This window comes from Schistocerca americana, chromosome 1, assembly GCF_021461395.2.
Source record: "Schistocerca americana isolate TAMUIC-IGC-003095 chromosome 1, iqSchAmer2.1, whole genome shotgun sequence".
Lineage (NCBI taxonomy): Eukaryota > Metazoa > Arthropoda > Insecta > Orthoptera > Acrididae > Schistocerca > Schistocerca americana.
In genome coordinates, this window is record NC_060119.1 from 813,461,031 (window position 1) to 813,477,627 (window position 16,597).

Here is a 16,597-nt window from a genome sequence, read left to right on the forward strand (position 1 = left end):
GGTCGTAACACATCTGAAATGTAACGTCCACTGTTCAAAGTGCCGTCAGTGCGAACAACAGGTGACCGAGACGTGCAACCAATGGCACCCCATACCATCACGCCGGGTGATACGCTACTAGGGTGATGACGAATACACGCTTCCAATGTGCGTTCACCGCGATGTCTCAAACCACGTACGCGACCATCATGATGCTGTAAACAGAACCTGGATTCGTCCGGAAAAATGACGTTCTGCCATTCGTGCACATAGGTTCATCGTTGAGTACACCATCGCAGGCGCTCCTGTCTGTGATGCAGCGTCAAGGCTAACCGCAGCCATGGTCTCCGAGCTGATAGTCCATGCTGCTGCAAACGTCGTCGAACTGTTCGTGCAGATGGTTGTTGTCTTGCAAACGTCCCCATCTGTTGACTCAGGGATCGAGACGTGGCTGCACGATCCGTTACAGCCATGCGGATAAGATGCCTGTCATCTCAACTGCTAGTGATACGAGGCCGTTGGGATCGAGCAAGGCATTCCGTATTACCCTGATGAACCCACCGATTCCATATTCTGCTAACAGTCATTGGATCTCGACCAACGCGAGCAGCAATGTCGCGATACGATAAACTACAATCGCGATAGGCTACAGTCCGACCTTTATCAAACGTGATGGTACGCATTTCTCCTCCTTACACGATGCATCACAACGACGTTGCACCAGGCAGCGCCGGTCAACTGCTGTTTGTGTATGAGAAATCGGTTGGAAACTTTCCTCATGTCAGCACGTTGTAGGTGTCGCCACCGGCGCCAACCTTGTGTGAACGCTGTGAAAAGCTAATCATTTGCGTATCACAGCATCTTCTTCCTGTCGGTGAAATTTCGCGTCTGTAGCACGTCATCTTCGTGGTGTAGCAATTTTAATGGCCAGTAGTGTAAAATGACAGGTGGCATACCTCCTTCTACACGTACGTCTACATACATACTCCGCAAGCCACCTGGGAATGATACCCTGTTTTGCTACAAGTCATGTCCCGTCCCGTCCATCTCAAAAACAGAGCGAGGGAAATACGACTAGCTATATACTTCCGTATGAGCCCAAATTTCACCTATCTCTGTGGTCTTTAAGTCAAATGTATATTGTCGGAAGTAAAGTAATTCTACAGTCAGTTTAAAGTACTGGTTCTCCAAATTTTCTCAATAGTGCTCCTCGAAAAGAATGTCGCCTTCCTCCGAGGGGTGCCTTTTGGAGATCCCGAAGCATCTCCGTAATACTTCCGTGTTACTCGACTCTGCGTGTAACAAATCTGACACCCCGCATCTGGACTGCTGCGGTGTCCTCCTGTTATTCGACCTGGTACGGACCCCAAAAACTCGGACAGTGCTCAAGAATATCTGGCGTTAGCGTCCTACATGAAGTCTTCTTTACAGGTGAACCACACTTCCCCAAAATTCTGCCAAGAAACCGAAGTCGATCGTTCGCCTTGCTACAATCCTAACATGCTCGTCCATTTCGTACCACTTTTCAACGTTACGCCCAGATATTTAAACGACGTGACTGTCAAGCAGGACACTACTAATTATGTATCCGAACATTAAGGGTGCCTTTCTCGTACTCATCCGTATTAACTTATATTTTTCTACATTTGGAGCTAGCTGTCATTTGCATCCTCCTACAGTCAACGAGGACACCTTCCCACATACCACAACATCATCAGCAAACAACTGTAGACTGCTGCTCATCCAGTCCGCCATACAATTTAAGTATATAGAAAATAACGGCGGTCCTGTCGCACTTCTCTGGGGCACTCCTGACGATATCCTTGTCTCTGATAAACGCACGCCGTCGAGGACAACGTAGTAGTTCCTCTTACTTAAGAAGTCTGCGAACCATTCACATACCTGGCAACCTACTCCATACGCTCGTAACGTTGTTAACAATGTGCGGTGGGGCACCGTGTCGAGCGATTTTCAGAAATGTAGAAATATGGAATATCCTTGTTGCCTTTGATCCATAGTTCGCAGTATATAATGGAGAAGCCGAGTTTTTCACAAGCGATACTTTCTGAAACCGTGATGATTCGGCTCTTTGATACTATTCGGAAACTGTGTCAGAGTGAATTTCTTTCAAACTTGATAGAGTTTCGGTAGTGAGTTTAGTAAAGCCAGTAACTAAATAAAGTGACTCCGAAAATGTTTTTCAATATGATGATTAACATTTTTATCCAAAATTTAGAACAATGACTTAGATGACAGCAGGATCACGTAGCTTACCCCTGCAACTCCCAGGCTTTACATAGATTCTCGACTGTTGCTCATCAAAAATGGTTCAAATGGCTCTGAGTACTATGGGACTTAACATCTATGGTCATCAGTCCCCTAGAACTTAGAACTACTTAAACCTAACTAACCTAAGGACATCACACAACACCCAGCCATCACGAGGCAGAGAAAATCCCTGACCCCGCCGGGAATCGAACCCGGGAACCCGGGCGTGGGAAGCGAGAACGCTACCGCACGACCACGAGATGCGGGCTGTTGCTTATCAGTTTGGAACATTTAACAACATGCGTTAATAGAAAAGACAGGCGCATCTCATCAAAGGATCGTTTAGTGAATGTGGAAGTGAGATACAGGTGATGCTACCCGATGGCAGACGCTATGAGAGAGGTATCGGACATCTCGGGGAAGCTTGTGACCAAAAGGTGGATAGCAGGCGTTCTATGACTCGGGCAACATATCTCTCCCACCCACACACATTTTGCCGATTGACCCTAACGGTAAAATCATGGAAATTCAAATTCATGCGAGGACATATCGACAGTCATTCTTCATGGTGCAGGAAAGAGGGGAAACTATTGCGGTATGGAATACTCTTCTTCACACACCATAATGTAACTTACAATGCAGACGTACATATAGAACGAGGCTTCAGACTAATTATTTTGCCATTTCTCAGGCTTCTTTTGGCATAATTCCTCGCTTTTGTAGCGCTTTGGTTCTTTCAGGGACAGGAATGGGACTTTTACTTTGACATTTTCTCTTTGAAAACAGTGAATTTATCTGTAAGTATGTGTCATGATTATACAGGAACGATTCACAAATGCTGTGCTAGAGATATTTACTTGAAAGATAAAAGGGCAACTCTTCGTACATCGCGACTGTGAAGGATCAGCCACTGCATTAATTTAGGCACAATACAGCATGAAAATGAACAAGTATGTCAACTATTACAACTACAAAATGTAAAAGATGTATTTTGCGTGTGATCTGTGTACATTTCCACAGCTTCGACAAAAATGAGACCTTTTGAATAAACAGTGTAAATGACGGAACTTCCTGCCAGATTAAAACTGTTAAGTGGACCTGGGAATCGAACCTAGGGACCCTTGTCTTTAGCAGGCACGTGCTCTACCAACTGACCTACACGAACGACTCGAGTCCCTTTCTCACAGCTCTACTTCCGGCAGTACCTCATCTAAATTATGTTTGCTGGGAGCGATGTGAAAAACTAATTGCAGGTCACAAGAACATCGTACGCACACACATGAAAACTGACATAAAACATCTTCCGAAGACGAAAACTTGCTTTCGAAACCTAGGGTAGCTACAAAAGCTTATAAAACTTACTGGTAATGATTTTGTCATGCGATGCGCAGTAATTCAACAGTCACATCCTCTCTTCCTTCGAACGCAGAGATGGATAGCGAAGTGAAATCACAAGTAGAGATCTGAATGCACTGGACGATATTTAGGTGGCAAGCTTCCTGAAGAGAGCGAGAAATACGGGACGTTAACGATCCGCGTTCTCGACTACGACCACATTTTCCGCAGCCTACGCAGCGGGACCAGATGTCTGCCGACAGACTCTGCGCCGGACGGGTGGTGTCGGCGTGTGTTTACTGGCGCGCGCTCAAAGCGGGACACGGCGCGTCACCATAATTAAAGCGGACGGCTTGGCGTGCCGTGCATAAACAAGCGGCGACCTCAACTGACGCGTCCATAATGTGCTAACCGAAGGGTGTCGTATCGAGAAGGCGTCACATAACATTGCATTTATCAGACAACGAACCAGCTATAGAAACAGCGAATGATATAACAGTCGTTAGTCAGCACCTACGTTAGTCAACACCTACGTACGGTACTCAATTTTATCAATATGGCGCGCCACATTGTTTTAACGTCCCTGGCGGCGAACAACTGCACTGTGGCGCGAGGATATAATCGTGTACCAGGATGAAAAAGTATCTAATATCGTTACACATCCGTTGTTATCAAAATGCTCGTAGATGTAAAGAAAGTAAATATCCGCCGTTGAACTAACTATTCTATTGTTATCAACGTTTATATTATTTCAAAAATGGCTCTGAGCACTATGGGATTTAACAACTGAGGCCATCAGTCCCCTAGAGCTTAGAACTACTTAAACCTAACTAACCTAAGGACGAGGCAGGATTCGAACCTGTGACCGCAGCGGTCGAGTGGTTTCAGACTGAAGCGCCTAGAACCACTCGCCCACACTGGCCGGCTGTAATTTCATAAGAGCAGAAACATTATATTAGAGGATAGAAGTTACTTACCTTGCTATGGCTGTCTCGTTTTCTGGTGTGTCTTTTCCTGTTTTTGCTTTCCAGTTAATAGGTCCAAGGTTCTTTTTTTCACTGAAAGTCCCTGGAACATTATTGCTTTTTGACATCAGTAGTATTTATTCATAAATTCTTGACACTTTCTACAACACCACTTGTTAAGTAAATGCACTGAGCAACGTTTCAACACAACAGAAAGGACTTGATAGTTACATTGACCAATCTCAACAACAACTGAAACTATCATAGCGCATTTGGCGTCTAAAGTTTCTATAAGTGTTACGTACGTAGCTTCCAGATCCTTCTAGAACAGGATGTAGTTCAAATGAGTTTTATTATGACTGTCTTAATTGAAATTACATTCCAGGTTTAATTTACAGGAGCCTAATGTATTCTGAAAATAATTATTTATACGCAGGTTGGAACTTAAATAGTGGCAACATTGCTGTGGAGACACTATGCAGTGAAATCTACTATTGTCCCTTATAGCACACGTTCTTGACGTACCTACCTTACCTCCGAGAAAATGGACTCGCCTGTCGCACGTCACCGGCGTGCGAACAATCGAAGGAAACAGTCACTTGTGAGCGAGCGCTCTAACGTAACGGTGTCACTATCTTTTTCGAAACAGGAACAACGGAGTTGGATCAAGATTGAATGTGTCAGAGGTCGAACAGCACGACAGTGTCATCAAGGTCTTCAAGAGGCGTGCAGGGAATCGGCATTGCCATACAGAACAGTGCCACGTTGGGTAAAAGCCTTCAACGAAGATCGGCAAACTGTGGCAGACATGCATTGGGCAGGTCGTCCTAGCGTCTCTGAAGAAGAAGTGCATGCGTCAGTGGACAGTGATCGACGCCATACGATTCGTAAGCTCGCCCACGAAACAGGATTAGCGCATACGACTGTGCTTCGCATTCTGAAGGAACGCCTGGGCATGCGAAAAATTGCATCACGATGGGTTCCGCATGTCTTGACGGAAATGCAGAAATGGATGCCTTACGACTCTGCTCAGAGGCAATTGTAGTGCTATGACTTCAGTCTGCAACCGCGCGACCGCTACGGCCGCAGGTTCGAATCCTGCCTCGGGCATGGATGTGTGTGATGTCCTTAGGTTAGTTAGGTTTAATTAGTTCTAAGTTCTAGGCGACTGATGACCTCAGAAGTTAAGTCGCATAGTGCTCAGTCATTTGAACCATTTGAAGCGCTATGAGTGCGAAGGAGAGGCTTTATTTCGCCGTCTCGTAACACTGAGACATGGACCACATCGTACGAGCCAAAACTGAAACGCCAATCCAAAGAATGGCGTCATTATGGGTTTCCGCGAAAGTCGAAAGTGCGTCAGAGCCCCAGTATGGCGAAAGTTATGGTGACTCTCGTATACGACTGTGATGGTGTTATCCTAACGCATTACGTTCCTCCACGGCAGACCGTCAATGCACAGTATCACTGTTCGGTTTTGGAGCATCACCTGCGACCAGCTATGCGAAAGAAGCGGCGACACTTTCTGAACAACGCACCCACCATTTTGCACGACAATGCGTGGGCGGATACAACGCAATCTGTGGCTGCTCTGTTCGGTCGATGGGACTGGAAAGTACTGTACCATCCACCATACTCCCCGGACTTAAGTCCTTGCGACTTTGATTTGATTCCGAAGATGAAGGAACCACTTCGTGGTATTCGCTTCAGAACTGTTCCAGAGATTCGACAGGCAGTAGCCCGTTCCATTCGCACCATCAACAGAACAGGCTCTGCTAACGATATACTACACCTTCCGCATCGCTGGCAACGGGTTCTACGCAACACTGGTGACTACTTTGAAGGACAGTAACAGGTGCGGACATGTAACTCTTTTGTATCGGTTGTGAATAAATAGTTGCTACTATTTGAGTTCAGACTCCCGTTTAAAGTTTTATCCGTCTAATAATTAATGATAAAGGTTGCAAATGTTGACAATAAAAAATTACCATCTTTCTGTCTTTGTACAGGGTGGGGCAAATACAAGTGTCCCAGACCAGCGGATACGATTGTACTTGAATGTATGCATATAACCACACCCCGTGACGCGCACACCACTTCTAGCCCGCCACGTGATCCACACCCGTACTTCCATTTAAAATGACACGGCATATTTCCATTTCTGTTCTTGCCCAATCTGTGCCCGAGCCTACTTAATGCCCTCGTTGTCGACTGTCGTGAAGTCCTGATCTTCCTTCCCCTTCACGCCTCTAACTCTCGTTTAACATATTCTGTAGATGGCGATAAGAGGTAACAACACGCACACTCCTTTTAAGTCTTCCACGTGACTCAGGGCTCACTGAGAACGAGTAAGAGTTTGCAACTTCTGCTAGCTGTGTAGGATAAATCGTGAAGCAGATTACCCTTCCGTCAAATGAGTCCAATGTAGTAATTTTCAAATTATGTTATTTTGTCATTTATTATTTCTAGTTCTGTTAGGTATACGCAGGTGCAGATGTGAACTCATCATAAAATAGATCGACAGCAATGTTAGACATTTTCTTTAGTCAAGGAGACATGTGGAGGCTGTTTAGTTCCTAACGAGTTGCCCTGTAACAAGTACGAATTGGAGACGAATTATATGTGAATGTTATTAGTACAAAGTTTGAGATTGTAGATTGCTTAAATAAACGGTTACTGGCAGATAGATTCCATGCGAAAATGTAAGGAACTGACAAAAAGGGTAATGTGAACAGGAGATCTTTAGAAAAGTCAATAACAACAGTAGTAACGAAAACTATTGGAGAAATGAATTGAAATAAAAATATCCGTAATTATAAGCAGGCATAAATTATAATCGTAAAATACATGGCTTTCTGAACCCTTTTAAAGTAACGGTAGTGCTTCTACTGGTCAATTCATATGTTGTTGCTCGACATCTGAACGGCAACAGGCTACCGCAGTCTGTGCGTGATGGAGAGGCAAATCACGAAATGTTCTTATTTGTTCACTGACGAATGGTTGCGTCTCTCGTTGTAAGCGAACTCGAAAAAGAAACGGTTTTGAGGTTTTGAAAATCTTTGTCAGTTACATCAAGAGCCTCTGACTGATGTAAAAAGAAGAGTGTGGTTTGAAATTAGTGCAACACTAATTATTGGACCGTTTTTTTCCCCAGAAATCGTAACTTGTGATGAGTATGTGAACAGTGCAGTGCAACCTTCTTCTTCAGGGAACTAACTATTTACCAAAACACCTAAGGCTTCCAGAATGAATTTTCACTCTGCAGCGGACTGTGTGCTGATCTGAAACTTTCTGGTATATTAGAACTGTGCGCTGGACCAGTAATCGAATCTGGGATGTTTTCATTTCGCGGGCAAGTGGTTCTACCGACTGAACTATCCAAACACGACTCACGATTCGTCCTCACAGCTTTACTTCCACCAGTACCTCTCCTCCTGCTTCCAATACCCCATAAAATTTCTCCTGCATAGCTTGCATAACTAGTACTTTCTTCCAGGAGTGCTAGTTACGCAAGGTACGCAGGGGTATGGTAGGCGGGAGGAAAGATACTGGTGGAAGTAAAGAGTGGTGTCTTAAAGGAGAGAGGGGGGCGGGAGGAATTCGAAAGTCGAGTTTGGATAGCTCACTCCGGAGACCACATCCTCGCAAAAAGTAAACAGCCCATATTCGAATCCCAGAACGGCAAACAGTTTTAATTTTGAAACTTCCTGGCAAATTGAAACTGTGTGCCGGACCGAGACTCGAACTCGGGACCTTTGCCTTTCGCGGGCAAGTGCTCTACCAACTGAGCTACTCAAGCACGACTCATGGCCCCTCCTTACAGCTTTAATTCCGCCAGTATCTCGTCTCCTACCTTGCAAACTTCACAGAAGCTCTGCTGCGAACCTTGCAGAACTAGCACTCCTGGAAGAAAGGATATTGCGGAGACATGGCTTAGCCACAGCCTGGGGGATGTTTCTAGAATGAAATTTTCACTCTACAGCGGAGTGTGCGCTGATATGAAACTTCCTGGCAGATTAAAACTTTGTGCCGGGCCGAGACTCGAACTCGGGACCCTTGCCTTTCGCGGGCAAGTGCTCTACCAACTGAGCTACCCAAGCACCACTCACGCCCCGTCCTCACAGCTTTAATTCCGCCAGTAGAGCGGAGAGCTTCTGTGAAGCCGGCACGGTAGCTCAGCGTGTTCGGTCAGAGGGTTTAGCTACCATCTGTAACAAAAAAAACTGAGTAAATGAGTCAACGAACAACCTGAACGAGTGTCGTCGGACGTCCGCCACGAACAAATTCAACGAACAATATAGAGCACACTAAGATTAAAAAAAAAAAAAAAATTGTTGGTAGAGCCCTTGCCCGCGAAAGGCAGCGGTCCCGAGTTCGAGTCTCGGTCCGGCACACAGTTTTAATCTGCCCGGAAGTTTCATATCAGGGCACACTCCACTGTAGAGTGAAAATTTCATATGCCCGCAGCTCGTGGTCATGCGGTAGCGTTCTCGCTTCCCACGCCCGGGTTCCCGGGTTCGATTCCCGGCGGGGTCAGGGATTTTCTCTGCCTCGTGATGGCTGGGTGTTGTGTGATGTCCTTAGGTTAGTTAGGTTTAAGTAGTTCTGAGTTCTAGGGGACTGATGACCATAGATGTTTAGTCCCATAGTGCTCAGAGCCATTTGAACCATTTGAAAATTTCATTCTAGTTTTAATTTTACCAGGAAATTTCGGACCTGCGATTATCTCAAACAGCACAGTGCAATAGACGACACCACTAGTGCGCTTTTGGCAGTGCTTTTGTTTTTCTTTTTAAATCTGGAATGGATCCAATAAGATCCGCAACCCGCCACAGTCTCCGAGCAGTGGGCTGCAGCGCCGTGTAGTGATGGCAGTCTGCAGCGTGTATACATGGCCACTTTTTCCCGCGCAACGCCGGAAACAGCGTTATCGCGGTACATGAACCGCTCTGCACTTACATCTATGTGATTAATTTGCTAATGAAAGCCTTTCAACGTGTCACCATTCCGACAGTTTGGATGTCCAACTTGCCAAATGTGTATTGGTATTTTGAGAATGACTGTAAAGAATGTGTACAGTGTAGCAAAAGACAGATTGCTACTTACCGTGAAGAGGACACATTAAATTGTAGACGGGCACAATTAAAAGATACTTACATAAAGATTTAGGCCACAGCCTTCATCAGAAAAAGAGAGACACACACCATTCATACACGCGTGCACACCGCATGCACACATGACCGCCAACTCCAGCATCCTGGGCTGGAATTCGGTCATGTGTGCATGCAGTGCGCTTGTGTGTCTGAATGGTATGTTTCTCTCTTTTACTGATGAAGGCTGCGGCCGAACTTAACTTGTCCTCTTTACGGTAAGTATCTACCTGTCTCTTTGTACATTGTTAATATTTCTGCCTGGAATTTCCATTCTTTGATTTTGTGAAGAAAGAGTGTAGAGCGTACAGTTGTGTTTGGGTTGTTGGTAGGTACAGGACGGGAATGGAAAGGGTAAAGCACGGTATTGGCACATAGCCTACTCTACTGGAACAATGCCAAGGGGGCCGTCTAGCTTAACGTCTTCATCTGACAGACTTGTCAAGGTCAACAGTGCTACATGACCTTCTAGAGTCATTAGCCTACATGGACACCGAGCCGTCGACTGTGACAAAGTCTGGTATCTGGTAGTCTGCATTTACTTACTGCTTGCCTGCTTTTCGATTAGAACATGCTCGCCGTTCAACCCCCATCTTCCGACCGGAAACCGACGCTCGCCACCTTTTTATGATTAAGCTCCCTGTTAGTAACGTATCAACCTCGAGTTCTGGCACTTTATAAGATTGCATGTATCCTTCTGTCCCATTTTCCTTTCACTTTCACGAAGACCAAAGACGAATTGGTATTCCACACTGTTTTTATTGTCCCTGTACACTAAGCTGACAGAAGTCGTGGGATAGCGATATGCGTATATACAGACGCCAGTAGACTAGCAGCGCGTACGCAAGGTACAAAAGGGCAATGCATTGGCGGAGCTGTCATTATACTCAAGTGATCCGCATCAAAAGTTCTGCGACGCAGTTACGGCCACTTCACAAGAATGAACAACTTTGAATGCCAGACGCGTGGAACATTCCATTTCGGGAATCGTTAGGGAATTCAATATTCCGAGATCCACAGTGTCGAGAATATGCTGAGAATACTAAATTTCAGGTATTACCTCTCACCAAGGACAACGCAGTGTTCGATGGCCTTCACTTAACGACCGAGAGCAGCGGTGTTTGCGTAGAGTTGTCAGTGCTAACAGACAAGCAACATTATGTGAGATAACCGCAGAAACCAATGTGGGACGTACGATGAACGCTTTCGTCAGGACAGTGCGGCGAAATCTGGCGTTAATGGGCTATGGCTAACAGCATGAAAATCGCCTGCAGCGCCTCTCCTGGGCTCATGATCACATCGGTTGGACCCTAGACGACTGGAACACCGTGACCTGGTCAGAAGAGTCCAGATTTCAGTTGGTGAGAGCTGATGGTAGGGTTCGAGTGTGATGTTGACCCTACGAAGCAATGGATGCAAGTTGTCAACAAGACATCGTGCAAGCTTGAGGTGGCTTCATAATGGTGTGGGCTGTGATGTGTTTACATGACTCCCTCTGAACATGTATGGGACATAATAGGGAGGTCATCTCCTGCACAAAATTCTGCGCCGGCAACATTTTTGCGACTATGGGCGGCTGTAGGAGCAGCAGGGCTCAATATTACTTCAGGGAACTTCCGACGACTTGTAGAGTCCATCCCACGTCGTATCACTGCACTATGGCTGGCAAAAGGAGGTCCCACACGATATTCGGAGGTATACCATGACTTTTATCACCTCACTGTATTTCGGTACAGTATTTTAATCAGTTGTTCTATCATATTCCCTCTACAGTTTTTCTTGTAATCTTAGATGGTCTTAAGGTCTCACAAAAGTTGGTGAAAATGTTGGCCCGTTTCAGAGCTAAGAGTGCCAGTTTCAGGGACAATACAAGAGCTATCACTTCACAGAACATAAGAGGAGAGATTTGGAAATTTGTCGCAGGTCAGTGGCGCAGTCTTCTGATTGTGACTAGTCACAGCAACATGTAAATAATCTAATTTTTGGGACAGAGCAATTTATCTTTCTAGGACACAATTCTACACGGCACGAACGACATAATGAAGGTATAAAATACAAATAGCAGAGAGCGATTACACTTTTCCTCTAAGTTGTAATCAATTAGTTTCAATTATGGGCCTAGAACCATGAGAAAAATATTAATATTAATCTATAGCAGTGTATTTATCGAGAGGCTACGTATGTGGGCGAAAAGCCGAGAAAGAAGGAACAGGACGCAATGAAATATCTTTACAGAAAAGATTGTGAGCACGAAATTAAAAGCCATGTGTAACAAGATCGGAAAGACATTTGCAGTAAACGCTAAAACTGGTTGATGGGACACCTGCAACGGGAGGCAGGAAGACTGTATTTGGCAATGGAAACTGCTGTAGAAAGTAAGAACTGCAACTTACAGACTGTCAACGAAGCAATGAAAAACAGGTCAGCAGAAGTAAAGGAATTTGTACTTTACCACTGTACGTCCCACGAAAAAAATTATTTCTGATTTCGTTTAAAACTCTTATCCGATTTTTTGTTGGCCAAGTATTTTTGTTTTCTATGTTCGAGACGAAAAGCCAACTCTAACGTGCTTGGTACCTCACAGATGCATGCAGAGGACTTATAGCTCCGTTATGGTAGTGGATACACAACCTGAAAGAATCAACTCCCGTTTTGCCTGGTATCCTTCTAGTCATTGCAGGCGAAGGTACAGAAGTTCTGAGAATTCCTCCCGCACCCTCGTTAAATCTCCGCGAGCCCCGTCTTAATGGCACCCCGGTCGATGAGACGAGATGCTGAAACCCAAGAAAAAGAGAAGGTAGCAGGGGAGCCTCCTCCGCTTCACGCGGGAGTAACAATAATGAGGTGATATATTCGTGCAGTTATTCTTCTTGGTGCTGGAAACGCCGAACGGTGAAAAATGTAACAACAAAACATTCGAGGTTGATCTGATCCAAATATTAATTCAGTTTTAAACCACTAACAACTCTCTGATAGGATTACAGAGTACGCAGGCTGTATCATAATTAGTACCGAAAAGTTACACGTCCGGAAGTATACGATAAAAGAAGCAAAAATGTTCCCGTAAACACGTGTTCACGAACGAAGTGTTCGAGAATTAATTGTGAATGTTAGCTTACAAGCCGCCAGTAACTTCAGAAAAAAAATCGCACCACGAAAGATTTACGGAAATTTGTCACAAAATGCAAAACTGTAAACTTTGGCTGCCGATGGACGAATACATCTACATCTACATCTACATTTATACTCCGCAAGCCACCCAATGGTGTGTGGCGGAGGGCACTTTACGTGCCACTGTCATTACCTCCCTATCCTGTTCCAGTCGCGTATGGTTCGCGGGAAGAACGACTGTCTGAAAGCCTCCGTGCGCGCTCTAATCTCTCTAATTTTACATTCGTGATCTCCTCGGGAGGTATAAGTAGGGGGAAGCAATATATTCGATACCTCATCCAGAAACGCACCCTCTCGAAACCTGGCGAGCAAGCTACACCGCGATGCAGAGCGCCTCTCTTGCAGAGTCTGCCACTTGAGTTTATTAAACATCTCCGTAACGCTATCACGGTTACCAAATAACCCTGTGACGAAACGCGCCGCTCTTCTTTGGATCTTCTCTATCTCCTCCGTCAGACCGATCTGGTACGGATCCCACACTGATGAGCAATACTCAAGTATAGGTCGAACGAGTGTTTTGTAAGCCACCTCCTTTGTTGATGGACTACATTTTCTAAGCACTCTCCCAATGAATCTCAACCTGGTACCCGCCTTACCAACAATTAATTTTATATGATCATTCCACTTCAAATCGTTCCGCACGCATACTCCCAGATATTTTACAGAAGTAACTGCTACCAGTGTTTGTTCCGCTATCATATAGTCATACAATAAAGGATCCTTCTTTCTATGTATTCGCAGTTTGGCGCTGCAGCGCAGTTTCATCGTGCAGCTCTCAAGGATAGTAAACAGGGGACATAATGATACCAGGGCATAAAGTCTTTGCGAATTTTATTCCGTGTACTCAGTTAGACAGTATTGCATGTATTGTACTGTACTGTATGTTAACCGGGGGCATAGAAACGACGGAGAGGCTCCGTCCCCGCCGCAGCCGCAGTGGTCCACAACCCTAGACGACTACCGAAGTCCACTTCACCCCTCCGCTGCCCCACTCCGAAGCACTCTTTCAGGGTTATTGTGCGGTTTGTCCCTCGGTGGACCCCGCCCCCCCCCCCCCCCCCCCACTCCCACAGGGAACACCTCACACTAGACGAGTGTAACCCCCATGTTCGCATGGTGGAGTACGCGTACGTGTCTAACTTGGTTGCACAGGAATCGCCGACATAGTGTAGCTGAGGCGGAATAAGGGGAACCATCCCGTATTCGCCTAGGTAGATGGAAAACCGCCTAAAAACCATCCACAGACTGGCCGGCTAACCGGACTCTATACAAGTCCATCGAGCGGATTCGTGCGGGGACCAGGCACTACTTCTCACTCCGGAAAGCCGTGCGTTAGACGGTAACTATGCCTCGCAACAGTCGCGTGAACAGTATACGCCGATGTCAGCACTTGAGAGAGGCCAGTTGGAGCACTCGGGCATCCGCTCGACATTCGAGTTAGTGCCATGCCGTTATTCCACGTTGTTGGAAAAAATGAGTGAACCATGACCGTACACCGCGTCAAGAAGGAGGTGGTGGACCTAGAGAGACAGGACGTGAGAACCGAGGAATCGTCAGGAAGACACTGAGAACCTCGGATTCGTAATTATCATCGACGTCCAAATGGTGCTCCAGTGACAACAAGGAGAATTAATAGCCCGCTCACACGAAGGGGTATGAGCCCACAGTACCCCTTGCACCGACAAACATTGATCTCTGTACTCCAGCAAGCCAATTTGCAGTGGTATCGGGGACATTCGGCCTGGAATCACAATGACTGGAGTTTTATTCGGTGATGAGTTCCTCTTCGAATTGTGCCCCAGTGACCAGCGAAGACGTGTCTGGGGACGCCCCGGACACTGGTAGGATACCAATCTGACTGCCGCCCACCATACGGCCTGACAAGATTCAACTGGATGGTCTGGACTGCCATTCCATTTCATATCAGGTCGCCTTTGATTGTCATCCACAGCACTCTTATAGCGCAGCTATACATCAACGATATTCTACGCCCCGTTTTATTGCTCTTCATGGGAAACCATCCTGGGCTTACACATCAGCAAGACAACGACCGCCCGCATACGGCGAGAGTTTCTACCACTGGTCTTGGCGCTTTCCAAAGTCTACGTTGACCAGGAAGGTCGCCGGATCTCTCCCCAGTTGAGAATGTTTGGAAGACTGTGGGCAATGCCCTCCAATCAGTTCTAAATTTTGATTATATAACGCACCAATTGGAAAGAATTTGGTACCGCATCTCTCAGGAGGACATCAACAGTTCTATCAATCAATGCCAAGTCGAATAACTGATTGCGTAAGGACCATACGTGGGCACCCTTTCTGGGGTATAAATAATCTATTTGTTTTAAATAATATTATTTATATATTATTATATATATTATATATTTATATATTTACATCTTACTATATATTTTATATAATTTGTTTTTCTATGTACATCACATCTACCGATTTTCGCTCCATTCGGATAGTTCTTACGTGGTGTGTCGTTCTTTTGTCTTATAGTGTATTTTCATAAGCGTATAAATTTACTTAAAATGCAAATTTTCGGGTCTCCCCCCCCCATAATTGGGCTGAAATTTTATCCATGGCCTACCTTAATATGAACTACAGTACTGCTTCAGCACGTTACATCTCACAGTTACTGTATGTACTCTCGTACCTGTTACCGGAAGCGTTCCACATGTCGTCTTCACATTCCGATTCAATACCGCACTCCTGTCTGGAGTGTGTTATTAGTTCGTTCAGACACCAACGGGTCACCTGTCTAATCGTGAGAATTCGATTGTCCAGTTCTTCAACCGTATCAAGTGGCGTGCTTAATACCTCTTAGGTGGCCCAGAATTATCGCAGATCATCTTGGAAGCTGTAATATTTCTGGCTTAGTCAGCCATCATATTAGGCTCCAAGAAGCTGTTCCCAGAGCAGTGGAGATGCAAGAAGTATATAGATGAAATGTGGTGTGAGGTACCTGTGACAGATGTTAGATTCCGTACCATTCCCGTGAGAAAGACCGCCTGCATAATGCTACTGCTCTGTGATTGGCTGCTGTGTTCGGAGCAAGGGCGCCACAACGTTGAAGTATAGTTATAATTATTAGTTAAACTACTCATTGGAATGACGTCACTTTTTAATATAAATATCTCTCAACAGCTGACTATCAATCAGTCATTCTAGAATCATTAAAAACAAATTAAATCAAAAACAAAAGACTGACGAAATTGCAGACGAAGCACTTCGGAAGCGTTCGGGTCAAGCCTTTTCTGGTATGGCGCGTGAAGTGTTTCGGGCTGTTCGTCACTCTGGATTAGGCAGTCGAGAAGAACAGATTTGTTGTTTGTCGTAGCATGTGTTTCCAGTTTTTATTTAAGTTCCTGTTCGTCACTCTGGATTAGGCAGTCGAGATGTACAGTCATGTTGTCCGTGGCAGAATGTGTTTGCCATTATTCAGTATTAAAAGATTCACTCCGGTAGTTATGAGGCACAGACCCGTGCCACAAACAGTGTAAAGATACATTTTCGTAAACGTTGTGTTTGATCATGTACTTTGCTGTATCAGAATGTGTTGGTTCAAATGGTTCATATGGCTCTGAGCACTATGGGACTCAACTGCTGAGGTCATTAGTCCCCTAGAACTTAGAACTAGTTAAACCTAACTAACCTAAGGACATCACAAACATCCATGCCCGAGGCAGGATTCGAACCTGCGACCGTAGCGGTCTTGCGGTTCCA

The 16,597-nt window shown here is 45.4% G+C and overlaps 1 protein-coding gene and 1 non-coding gene across 8 annotated transcripts in view; one reads left to right on the forward strand and one right to left on the reverse strand.

The window, feature by feature from the left end:
* LOC124612901 (glutamate-gated chloride channel) overlaps window positions 1-16,597 on the forward strand; it is a 707,093-nt gene that overhangs the window by 130,462 nt on the left and 560,034 nt on the right. The gene's annotated exons all lie outside the window — the stretch shown is intronic.
* Window positions 8,574-8,648, reverse strand: Trnas-cga. The gene has a single exon. It is a non-coding gene; the product is annotated as a tRNA-Ser (tRNA).